The sequence below is a fragment of the Ptychodera flava genome, chromosome 20 (genome assembly GCF_041260155.1).
Source record: "Ptychodera flava strain L36383 chromosome 20, AS_Pfla_20210202, whole genome shotgun sequence".
NCBI classification, from domain to species: Eukaryota; Metazoa; Hemichordata; class Enteropneusta; family Ptychoderidae; genus Ptychodera; species Ptychodera flava.
Window position 1 is genome coordinate 17,615,318 of NC_091947.1, and position 13,344 is coordinate 17,628,661.

A 13,344-nucleotide genomic window follows, 5' to 3' on the forward strand; every position below is an offset into this window, starting at 1 on the left:
ACTGTGGCACAAAGATAAGGCTGCGTTCACAAAAAACGGTTGGGGGGGGCTGGAGGAATTCAGGGGGGATTCGAAAATTTTGGGGGTAGTGGAGGGGGGGGACTTGAAAATTTTGCTCTACATGTAGGGGGGACTTGAAAATTTTTGGGTCCCTTTTGAGTTTTACATTTTCCAATTCCAAGTTTTTGTAGGTAATTCAATGAAAAATGAATACCATTTTTTATGTCATCAAAATTTTGTAATGTTAGTAATAATTTAACAAAATCTAGAACCATTTTGTCACATTTCATGACTTTTATCTCGAAAAAATCTAAACGTGTGATTTGTCGTAAAACAAACGAGCCTCGTAACAGGGCAGAAGCTGCAACTGTTAATGATTTCTGCAACATTTCTATGCAATATAACAACTACAGTTTCTTGCTATCTCCCTACAGCATGCTCAAACACACAATATTTAGTTTGTCGACAAAGCCTGTATATATAAATAAAAATATGTATTTGGTGATAATTTAATTGGAGTCCAGACTGACAGTCAGTTGTCAGTGATACAAATGCATGGCACACATACATAGGCTGTGATAGCAAGCTGAATACTGGACAATTCAACATGCTGTAGGGAGTAGAACAAGAACGCAGTTGTAAAACTGAACAAAAATATTGCCAAAATTATCAAAGTCAATACAGCTACTGCCTATGGGTAGTGTCACTATCAGATACTACCATGCTACTGCAGTGTCACTGTCACTGCATACCTGAACAGTGACAGAGACAGCTCTGACTCTGATGTACATGGTAGTTGAAGAAGAGTTATGGTCAAATGACACTGATGACAGTGAAACTCACTTGTACACAAGATCAGGCCAGAGAGCAACACATGGAAGAAAACATAGAAAGGTTTGAATTCTGGCATATGAGAATAATCAAATATTAAAGAAAAAAGATGGGTCACCATGCTTGATTTTCTAAATTTTCACTCACTTATTATAAAATGATACAGAAGTAAGCCTTTGAATAGTAAAGACTAAAAGAAAAAATATGTGACCAAATGGAATTATTTATTTTTAACCAAATTTGCAATTATCACACCCAAAATTTCAGAGATTAAACATTTATTTGATCGAATATTTAAACCCTCCGGTATTGTCAATTTTGAGTGGCATCTAATTCGTATCGGTCTTGTAGTTTTGAAACAATTTTTGGTAGGTCACTGTGCAATACAGCAATTAGCCAGAATTCACAATTTTCCTACTCTCTCATGATTGCATTTTGTGTGCTCTTCAACAGGAGCAATTGACCTGGCTCACAGGTTATCGTAATGTTGCTTGGATAGTCGTTCGAGGCGGGCGGCCGCAGGTCGCCGTTTACTTGGAAAAAATAAACGGCGACCTGCGGCCGCCCGCCTCGAACGACTATCCAAGCAACATTACGATAACCTGTGACCTGGCTAGGTTGGATTAACTCAAGTTGGCTTTTAGACCAATAAATCTAAAAAAATCACTGACGCATTTAAAGAACTTGCCTTGGGAATATGACTATACAAAGTGCTAATACAGGTAGTGTTGAACACCTGTGAGCAGAACGGCGCAACATTTGTTTATTTTTTCTGCGCTCACATCCTTTACAAATATGCGAGCCTGTGATAGTTTGGGGGGGACTTGAAAAATTTTGACAATATAGAGGGGGGCATTTGAAAATTTTTAGGGTACTTAGGGGGGATCTGAAAAAAAATAAGATTTCAATCGAGATTCCTCCAGCCCCACCCCCCCAGCCTAATCGTTATTTGTGAACGCAGCCTAACTGCATTACGATACCACTGTGCGAAGATGACTGTGCGCTACGTAGTAAAACCATGGAGCTTCGTAGCTCCATGGTATAACTATGGAGGTTTAGTTCAATGGTTGCGCAATCCAAGGCTTTGTGACAAATTTAATTTGCAAGGGCTCTCCCTAGAACCAAAAATGCCCACAAAAATGGTATATTTTTTCCGGTACAACATCGACAAAATCCAGGGTTTTCGATCGAATAGAGCACGTAGGAGGGGTGGAGGCTGTATAGAGATAATTAGACACTTCTTACGATAGAATCATTTACTTTTCCCACGTTAGTCCAACCTCCCCGAATTAAAATCTAATTATCGCCGCCAGCTTAGTAAAGTGTTGGTATCTAGCCAAACCGTTATTAAACCTGTCATCCGCCTGATTGTCGCCCTCACTCATTAGTGTTGGTCCTTGGAAAAACTGCCCAGTTCTAGGAACAGGATGTGCTACAGCTCAAGAGAACACTTCTTCGAACATACCCCATGCGTGTCCCGTAAACGCGTGTAAAAATTCACCCAACTCTTCTTGTAGTTTATACAGTGTTTTATTTTGTCTTAATCGGTGTTTCAGTATGGCTGAGCAATAGTGCAGGCCTTCTATATAGAGAAGATCATTTCCAAAACGTCAGAAAACTGTTTGAAACCTATCCTATGTAAGCGCACCTACGATCTTGTTTTGGTCGCAGTCCCAGTGTTTTAGCGACTTTTGTTTCATCATCAAACTAGATTCTGTCAACAAACAAACTCCTTTGAATCGAGAACAATTTTGTTTTGTTTGATTGTTTGATTTGTTTGATTGTTCTCAGAGTATGGTGGTTTGGCAAATAATAAAGGATTTTATGCACGACTACCCCAATAAAATCTAATGGACAAGCATCGTGTTTTGAAGTTGTATCTTGCTCGGCATCGTCAAACCACAGACAGTAGTGGGGCGGCTTCCGCTCCCGGTCTACGGCCTATGTTCAAACGACCAATCTTGCCTGTACCATCGAAAGAAGAGCAGTAACGAAGATGCGTAAATAGACAGGGTTCAAGTCTGTGATTTGTGAATGTTTGAGTGGCGTGAACGCGTGATATGTATTTTGCTTTCATGTGAAACGCGCGCTTGAGTGGAGTGGACCCGATGCGTCGGTGAACGCTATACAGGGGAGTTTCACCCGGAATCAATTCGGCAGAAACTGGGTAGATAGTCCATGTAGCCGACACGAATATAGGGGTACACGAAAATTATGCTAATGAGTCCAGGGCAAATATGGTAATGGGGGGGGAGAGGGTTGTCTGTAGTTAGGGTGGGCCAACTACGCAGGGGCCTGTATCAAGTTGCGTACTTACTTAGTTACAGAGTTAGGCTTCGGGAACTACGCGGGGGCCTGTATCAAGTTGCGTACTTACTTAGTTACAGAGTTAGGCTAGGGGAACTACGCGGGGGCCTGTATGAAGTTGCGTACTTACTTAGTTACAGAGTTAGGCTGGGCCAACTACGCGGGGGCTTGTATCAAGTTGCGTACTTACTTAGTTACAGAGTTAGGCTGGGCCAACTACGCGGGGGCCTGTATGAAGTTGCGTACTTACTTAGTTACAGAGTTAGGCTAGGGGAACTACGCGGGGGCCTGTATGAAGTTGCGTACTTACTTAGTTACAGAGTTAGGCTTGGGGAACTACGCGGGGGCCTGTATGAAGTTGCGTACTTACTTAGTTACAGAGTTAGGCTGGGCCAACTACGCGGGGGCTTGTATCAAGTTGCGTACTTACTTAGTTACAGAGTTAGGCTAGGGGAACTACGCGTGGGCCTGTATGAAGTTGCGTACTTACTTAGTTACAGAGTTAGGCTGGGCCAACTACGCGGGGGCCTGTATCAAGTTGCGTACTTACTTAGTTACAGAGTTAAGCTATGGGAACTACACGGGGGCCTGTATCAAGTTGAGTACTTACTTAGTTACAGAGTTAGGCAGGGGGAACTACGCGGGGTCTGTATGAAGTTGCGTACTTACTTAGTTACAGAGTTAGACTGAGGGAAACTACGCGGGGGCCTGTATGAAGTTGCGTACTTACTTAGTTACAGAGTTAGGCTGGGCCAACTACGCGAGGGGCCTGTATCAAGTTGCGTACTTACTTAGTTACAGAGTTAGGCTGGGGGAACTACACGGGGGCCTGTGTGAAGTTGCGTACTTACTTAGTTACAGAGTTAGGCTGGTCCAAATACGCGGGGGCCTGTATCAAGTTGCGTACTTACTTAGTTACAGAGTTAGGCTTGGGGAACTATGCGGGGGCCTGTATGAAGTTGCGTACTTACTTAGTTACAGAGTTAGGCTAGGGGAACTACGCGGGGGCTTGTACCGAGTTGCGTACTTACTTAGTTACAGAGTTAGGCTAGCGGAAATACGCGGGGGCCTGTATGAAGTTGCGTACTTACTTAGTTACAGAGTTAGGCTGGGCCAACTACGCGGGGGCTTGTATCAAGTTGCGTACATACTTAGTTACAGAGTTAGGCTGGGCCAACTACGCGAGGGGCCTGTATCAAGTTGCGTACTTACTTAGTTACAGAGTTAGACTGGGCCAAATACGCGGGGCCTGTATCAAGTTGCGTACTTACTTAGTTATAGAGTTAGGCTGGGCCAACTACGCGGGGGCCTGTATGAAGTTGCGTACTTACTTAGTTACAGAGTTAGGCTGGGCCAACTATGCGGGGGCTTGTATCAAGTTGCATACTTACTTAGTTACAGAGTTAGGCTAGGGGAACTACGCGGGGGCCTGTATGAAGTTGCGTACTTACTTAGTTACAGAGTTAGGCTGGGCCAACTACGCGGGGGCCTGTATCAAGTTGCGTACTTACTTAGTTACAGAGTTAGGCTGGGGGAACTACGCGGGGGGCCTGTATGAAGTTGCGTACTTACTTAGTTACAGAGTTAGGCTGGGCCAACAACACGGGGGCCTGTATCAAGTTGCGTACTTACTTAGTTACAGAGTTAGGCTGGGCCAACTACGCGGGGGCCTGTATCAAGTTGCGTACTTACTTAGTTACAGAGTTAGGCTGGGGGAACTACGCGGGGGCCTGTGTGAAGTTGCGTACTTACTTAGTTACAGAGTTAGGCTGGGCCAACTACGCGGGGGCCTGTATCAAGTTGCGTACTTACTTAGTTACAGAGTTAGGCTAGGGGAACTACGCGGGGGCCTGTATGAAGTTGCGTACTTACTTAGTTACAGAGTTAGGCTGGGCCAACTACGCGGGGGCCTGTATCAAGTTGTGTACTTACTTAGTTACAGAGTTAGGCTGGGCCAACTACGCGGGGGCCTGTATTAAGTTGCATACTTACTTAGTTACAGAGTTAGGCTGGGCAAACTACACGGGGCCCAGTATCAAGTTGCGTACTTACTTAGTTACAGAGTTAGGCTAGGGGAACTACGCAGGGGCCTGTATGAAGTTGCGTACTTACTTAGTTACAGAGTTAGGCTGGGCCAACTACGCGGGGGCCTGTATCAAGTTGCGTACTTACTTAGTTACAGAGTTGGGCTAGGGGAACTATGCGGGGGCCTGTATCAAGTTGCGTACTTACTTAGTTACAGAGTTAGGCTGGGCCAACTACACAGGGGCCTGTATCAAGTTGCGTACTTACTTAGTTACAGAGTTAGGCTAGGGGAACTACGCGGGGGCCTGTATGAAGTTGCGTACTTACTTAGTTACAGAGTTAGGCTGGGCCAACTACAAGGGGGCCTGTATCAAGTTGTGTTCTTACTTAGTTACAGAGTTAGACTGAGGGAAACTACGCGGGGGCCTGTATGAAGTTGCGTACTTACTTAGTTACAGAGTTAGGCTGGGCCAACTACGCGAGGGGCCTGTATCAAGTTGCGTACTTACTTAGTTACAGAGTTAGGCTGGGGGAACTACACGGGGGCCTGTGTGAAGTTGCGTACTTACTTAGTTACAGAGTTACGCTGGTCCAAATACGCGGGGGCCTGTATCAAGTTGCGTACTTACTTAGTTACAGAGTTAGGCTTGGGGAACTATGCGGGGGCCTGTATGAAGTTGCGTACTTACTTAGTTACAGAGTTAGGCTAGGGGAACTACGCGGGGACTTGTACCAAGTTGCGTACTTACTTAGTTACAGAGTTAGGCTAGCGGAAATACACGGGGGCCTTTATGAAGTTGCGTACTTACTTAGTTACAGAGTTAGGCTGGGCCAACTACGCGGGGGCTTGTATCAAGTTGCGTACATACTTAGTTACAGAGTTAGGCTGGGCCAACTACGCGAGGGGCCTGTATCAAGTTGCGTACTTACTTAGTTACAGAGTTAGCTGGGCCAAATACGCGGGGCCTGTATCAAGTTGTGTACTTACTTAGTTATAGAGTTAGGCTGGGCCAACTACGCGGGGGCCTGTATGAAGTTGCGTGCTTACTTAGTTACAGAGTTAGGCTGGGCCAACTATGCGGGGGCTTGTATCAAGTTGCATACTTACTTAGTTACAAAGTTAGGCTAGGGGAACTACGCGGGGCCTGTATGAAGTTGCGTACTTACTTAGTTACAGAGTTAGGCTGGGCCAACTACAAGGGGGCCTGTATCAAGTTGTGTTCTTACTTAGTTACAGAGTTAGGCTGGGGGAACTACGCGGGGGGCCTGTATGAAGTTGCGTACTTACTTAGTTACAGAGTTAGGTTGGGCCAACAACACGGGGGCCTGTATCAAGTTGCGTACTTACTTAGTTACAGAGTTAGACTGGGCCAACTACGCGGGGGCCTGTATCAAGTTGCGTACTTACTTAGTTACAGAGTTAGGCTGGGGGAACTACGCAGGGGCCTGTGTGAAGTTGCGTACTTACTTAGTTACAGAGTTAGGCTGGGCCAACTACACGGGGGCCTGTATCAAGTTGCGTACTTACTTAGTTACAGAGTTAAGCTGGGGGAACTACGCAGGGGCCTTTATGAAGTTGCGTACTTACTTAGTTACAGAGTTAGGCTGGGTGAACTACACGGGGGCCTGTATCAAGTTGCATACTTACTTAGTTACAGAGTTAGGCTGGGGGAACTACGCAGGGGCCTGTGTGAAGTTGCGTACTTACTTAGTTACAGAGTTAGGCTGGGCCAACTACATGGGGGCCTGTATCAAGTTTGCGTACTTACTTAGTTACAGAGTTAGGCAAGGGGAACTACGCGGGGGCCTGTATCAAGTTGCGTACTTACTTAGTTACAGAGTTAGGCTGGGGGAACTACGCGGGGGCCTGTACGAAGTTGCGTACTTACTTAGTTACAGAGTTAGGCTGGGGGAACTACGCGGGGGCCTGTATCAAGTTGCGTACTTACTTAGTTACAGAGTTAGGCTGGGGGAACTATGCAGGGGCCTGTATAAAGTTGCGTACTTACTTAGTTACAGAATTAGGCTGGCCAACTACAAGGGGGCCTGTATGAAGTTGCATACTTATTTAGTTACAGAGTTAGGCTTGGCCAACTATGCAGGGGCTTGTATCAATTTGCGTACTTACTTAGTTACAGAGTTAGGCTGGGGGAACTACCCGGGGGCTTGTATCAAGTTGCGTACTTACTTAGTTACAGAGTTCGGCTAGGGGAACTACGCGGGGGCCTGTATGAAGTTGCGTACTTGATTAGTTACAGACTTAGGCTGGTCCAACTACGGGGGGCCTGTATCAAGTTGCGTACTTACTTAGTTAGAGATGTTACGCTGGGGGAACTACCCGGGGGCTTGTATCAAGTTGCGTACTTACTTAGTTACAGAGTTCGGCTAGGGGAACTACGCGGGGGCCTGTATGAAGTTGCGTACTTACTTTGTTACAGAGTTAGGCTGGTCCAACTACAGGGGGCCTGTATCAAGTTGCGTACTTACTTAGTTAGAGATGTTAGGCTGGGCCAACTACGCGGGGGCTTGTATCAAGTTGTGTACTTACTTAGTTACAGAGTTAGGCTGGGCTAACTACGCAGGGGCCTGTATCAAGTTGCGTACTTACTTAAATACAGAGTTAGGCTGGCCAACTACGCGGGGGCCTGTATCAAGTTGCATACTTACTTAGTTACAGAGTTAGGCTAAGGGAACTACGCAGGGGCCTCTATGAAGTTGCATACTTACTTAGTTACAGAGTTTGGCTGGGCCAACTATGCGGGGGCCTGTATCAACTTGCGTACTTACTTAGTTACAGAGTTAGGCTGGGGGAACTACGCGGGGGCCTGTATGAAGTTGCGTACTTACTTAGTTACAGAGTTAGGCTGGGCGAACTAAGCGGGGGCCTGTATCAAGTTGCGTACTTACTTAGTTACAGAGTTAGGCTGGGGGAACTACGCGGGGGCCTGTATGAAGTTGTGCAATTACTTAGTTACAGAGTTAGGCAGAGGGAACTACGCGGGGGCCTGTATGAAGTTGCGTACTTACTTAGTTACAGAGTTAGACTGAGGGAAACTACGCGGGGGCCTGTATCAAGTTGCGTACTTACTTAGTTACAGAGTTAGGCTAGGGGAACTACGCGGGGGCCTGTATCAAGTTGCGTACTTACTTAGTTACAGAGTAAGGCTGGGGGAACTACGCGGGGGCCTGTATGAAGTTGCGTACTTACTTAGTTACAGAGTTAGACTGAGGGAAACTACGCGGGGGCCTGTATCCTTGCGTACTTACTTAGTTACAGAGTTAGGCTGGGGGAACTATGCGGGGGCCTGTATGAAGTTGCGTACTTACTTAGTTACAGAGTAAGGCTGGGGGAACTACGCGGGGGCCTGTATCAAGTTGCGTACTTACTTAGTTACAGAGTTAGACTAGGGAACTATGCGGGGGCCTGTATGAAGTTGTGCACTTACTTAGTAACAGAGTTAGGCAGAGGGAACTATGCGGGGGCCTGTATGAAGTTGCGTACTTACTTAGTTACAGAGTTAGGAAAGGGGAACTATACGGGGGCCTGTTCCATGTTTGCGTACTCACTTAGTTACAGAGTTAGCCTGGGGGAACTACGCGGGTAGCCTGTATGAAGTTGCGTACTTACTTAGTTACAGAGTTAGACTGAGGGAAACTACCAGGGGGCCTGTATCAAGTTGCGTACTTACTTAGTTACAGAGTTAGCTATGGGAACTACACGGGGGCCTGTATCAAGTTGAGTACTTACTTAGTTACAGAGTTAGGCAGAGGGAACTACGCGGGGGCCTGTATCAAGTTGCGTACTTACTTAGTTACAGAGTTAGACTGAGGGAAACTACGCGGGGGCCTGTATCAAGTTGCGTACTTACTTAGTTACAGAGTTAAGCTATGGGAACTACGCGGGGGCCTGTATCAAGTTGAGTACTTACTTAGTTACAGAGTTAGGCAGAGGGAACTACGCAGGGGTCTGTATGAAGTTGCGTACTTACTCAGTTACAGAGTTAGACTGAGGGAAACTACGCGGGGCCTGTATGAAGTTGCGTACTTACTTAGTTACAGAGTTAGGCTGGGGGAACTACGCGGAGGCCTGTATGAAGTTGCGACTCAGTTACAGAGTTAGGAAAGGGGAACTATACGGGGGCCTGTATCAAGTTGCGTACTTACTTAGTTAGAGAATTTTGCTTGGGGAGTACGTGAGGGCTTGTATAGTGACCGTATCATCGACCATAAAACCGTTCGACAAGGTTTGGGGCATGGTCATTGTGAACACAAAAGATTACGAACACGAATGGGAAAGGCAATTACGCAACACTCAGTATCATGCACAACTGGACGGTTACGACACAGAACAAACATTAAACAAAAGTGCACAAACTATTAAAGTAAATGTAACGAGAACAAACACATCGACCACGATATTTATACGTATCCTGATCCAAAAACATAAATGCCCATACTCCGCAGTGGTACTCATTGCCTACAATTCATCAAACCGCTGCCTGAAAACTCAAAATTTGCAGGCAGACCAATAATCAGTGGCTGCTCCACTGAGTCCCCACTTACAGAATTACAGAATTCCTGGATTACTTCATAAAACCACAAGTTCAGCAACAACCAACATATATAAAAGATATAACAAATTTCATACAAGAAATAGAAAAGACAAATGTCCCTCAACAGGCATTTGTCTTAACACTCGACGTGGTGTCAATGTACACAAAGACAATTCACAACGAAGCAATTCGGCTAGTCAGTGAAACACTTAACTCACAAACCTCGCATCAAACAAAATACAGCATAAAAAAACGATCCACGGAAGAATTAATAGAAATGCTATCAGTAATTCTTAAACACAACAGTTTTGAATTTAACAAGCAATATTTCTGCCAAACCCGAGACTGCAGCATGGGATCAAACGCCTCACCGGAAATAGCCAACATTACTTTTCATAATCGTAAATAACCACAACAACATTAATTTCTGGAAAAGATTCAGAGATGATATTTTGTAATCTTTATCGGAAGACAAACCGAACTCACTAACTTCATTTAAAAAATCAACACAATGCACCCAACATTTAAGTTAATTTCATTCAAAAGCTCAACAAAAGAAATTACATTTATTGATGTAGTTGTTTTCAAAGGTGCAAGATTCTACAAAGAAAATATCCTCGACATCAAAACACATACTAAACCAACAGACACATTCCAATTTCTACATAGAGAATCGTGTCACCCGACAGCAACTTTTAATGGCTTTATCACAGGCGAAATCCTTAGATACGCTCGCACTTGTAACAACAATGACGACTTTACTAGAAAAGTCGCTTTCTTTACAAACAAAGTACTCGACAGAGAATACAAAAACAACGAAATCACGAAAATAACAGCAAAAATAGACCATATTATCTGAAAAACACTAACAAACCGCACAGGTACACGTAAAGAAACAACAAACAAACTCATCTTCAGCACAACATACAGCCCACACATCAAAACAATAGATCTTAGGGGAAGTCATTTGAAATATTGGGCTGAACTGGAGATGGATTCAACACTAAGGAATGTATTCCCAGAATCACCAATCATTGCTTACAAGATAAACAAAAATCTAAAAGACTAGTCAAAACAAAATTTACAGAATTAAAAAACATAGAACAAACAAACCGGAACACCAAACGGACTCACAACAAGACCCAAACATTGATATACTTGCCTTGCTACTCGAAGAGCAAGAACACTAAAATGCATTAAAATAAATTTTAACAAACACAAACTGAGGAAAGAATCTACACTGCGACTAGACCACACTCGGGTTTCAAAACGCAATCGTCAAAGGGCCACTCTATCAAACAAGCTTTACCCACACAAACAAAACATTACCGTACACACTAATGCAAACTTCCCTACATATATCCGAAGCGAAACAAACATTATATTAACACAAACAATCTGATAAGAATGTAGGAACACATATCGAAAACGAATCAAACACAAACTCGACACAAAAACATTTTGGATTGTAAGGGGGGAGCCTCTTTCACATTTGTTACATTAAGATCGGATAGACAACAAAAAACACTTATAAATGCGTAAACAGAAAACTAGACTATCAATCAGACCAAACCATGCCAATGAAAAGAAGATGAAATTTATGACAAAATGAATGAAGTGAGTGTGGTTCGTGGACGCAGATTTTCAATGAAAAAATTAACATAAAATGGGGAGATTCACATTTGTGTGAGGCCTATCAGCTAGCGATGTTGCCGTGAGTGTGTGGGGGTTCGAATCCCGTTTGGGTTATAGTAAAAAAAAATTATATCTAACATATATTTGAAGAAATGCGATTTGTTATGACATTGTAACATTATACCTTCGTATGTGGTTTGAAGTCAAGAAATTGTGATTTTAAGGTTTTCAAATGCTACATTGTTCCCCTAGCCTAACTCTCTAACCATGTAAGTACGCAACTTGATACAGGCCTCCGCATGGGTCCCCCCATCCTAACTCTGTAACTATGTAACCACCCAACTTGGTACAGGCCCCTGCATACTTCTCTCAGCCAAACTCTTAAACTCTGTAAGGGAGCGTTTCAGTTTTTACGGCCTGGGGGGGGGGGGCCGGCAAAATCTTGTCGCCGGTGTTCAAAAAAATATAGACCCCCCCTGCATTTTTTGTGAAAAAATGATGACCCCCCTTTGTCAGACGAAAAAAATTGATGACCCCCCCCCCCTGAAAAATAACCAAAACCCATATGTCAAATTTACCCGCATGGTTTGGATTTGAACTCCGGTACGCGGCGCACTTTATTCGTGTAGCAGAGATGCCAGTGCACAAACTTCTCAGCCACATCCATTGAAACGTCTGTTAATTAGGACAACTGTAAGGCAATTTTTAACTTTACTTCCATAGACAACTGATGTCCATGGCCATTGTATAAAGTAAACTTTATTGGAGTGGTTAAGACGGTCATGGGCCATTACGTAAAGTCAACTTTATTCTAGTGGGCCACCAAAGGTGGCACACCGGTAAAGAGGGTCGATCATGGCTATTGCATAAAGTAGACTTTACTGAACAGGGCCGCTGAAGGCGCGCGGCCATTACCATTGTTCAGTGCGTGATCCCAGGGGTACCTCAAAAATGTTTCTAATACAAGCCGCGGCTTCAATTGGGAATTTTACGGTAAGATTGCCGTGGGGTATTACATAAAGTAAATTTATTGTAGTGGGCCGCCGCAGGCGGCCCGCCGGTAAAGAGGGTCGATCATGGCCATTGCATGAAGTAAACCTAATTGGAGTGGGCCGCCAAAGGCGTCTGCCCGTTAAGAGGGTCATGGGTAATACATAATGTATATTTATTGTAGTGGGCCGCCGAAGGCGGCCCGCCGGTAAAGAGGGTTGATTATTGCCATGGCATAAAGTGAACTTTGTTGTTGGTATTATGTTTTGAAAATGTGGTGACCCCCCTTTCCTACCAGTGAAAAAGCAATGACCCCCCCCCCCTTTGCGGATTCCAAAATTACGATGACCCCCCCCTGGATTTTGCCGGCCCCCCCCCGGCCGTAAAAACTGAACGGTACCTAACTACGGAACTTGGTACCGGCCCCCGCATAGTTTCCCCCAGTCTAAGTCTGTAACTATGTAAGAACGCCAACTTGGTACAGGCCCCTGCATACTTCTCTCAGCCTAACTCTGTAACTATGTAACTACGGAACTTGGTACGGCCCCCGCGTAGTTCCCCCAGCCTAACTCTGTAACTAAGTAAGTACGCAACTTGATACAGGCCCCTGCATAGTTCACCCAGCCTAAATCTGTAACTATGTAAGTACGCAACTTTATACAGGCTCCTGCATAGTTCCCGCAGCCTAACTCTGTATCTATGTAAGTACACAACTTGATACTGGGCCCCCGCATTCTTCCCATAGCCCAACTCTATAGGCCTAAGTATGTAAGTACACAACTTGATCCAGGCCCCCGCGTAGTTCCCGCAGCCTAACTCTGTAACTAAGTAAGTACGCAACTTTATACAGGCTCCTGCATAGTTCCCGCAGCCTAACTCTGTAACTATGTAAGTACACAACTTGGTACTGGGCCCCCGCATTCTTCCCATAGCCCAACTCTGTAGGCCTAAAGTATGTAAGTACACAACTTGATCCAGGCCCCCGCGTAGTTCCCATTGCCTA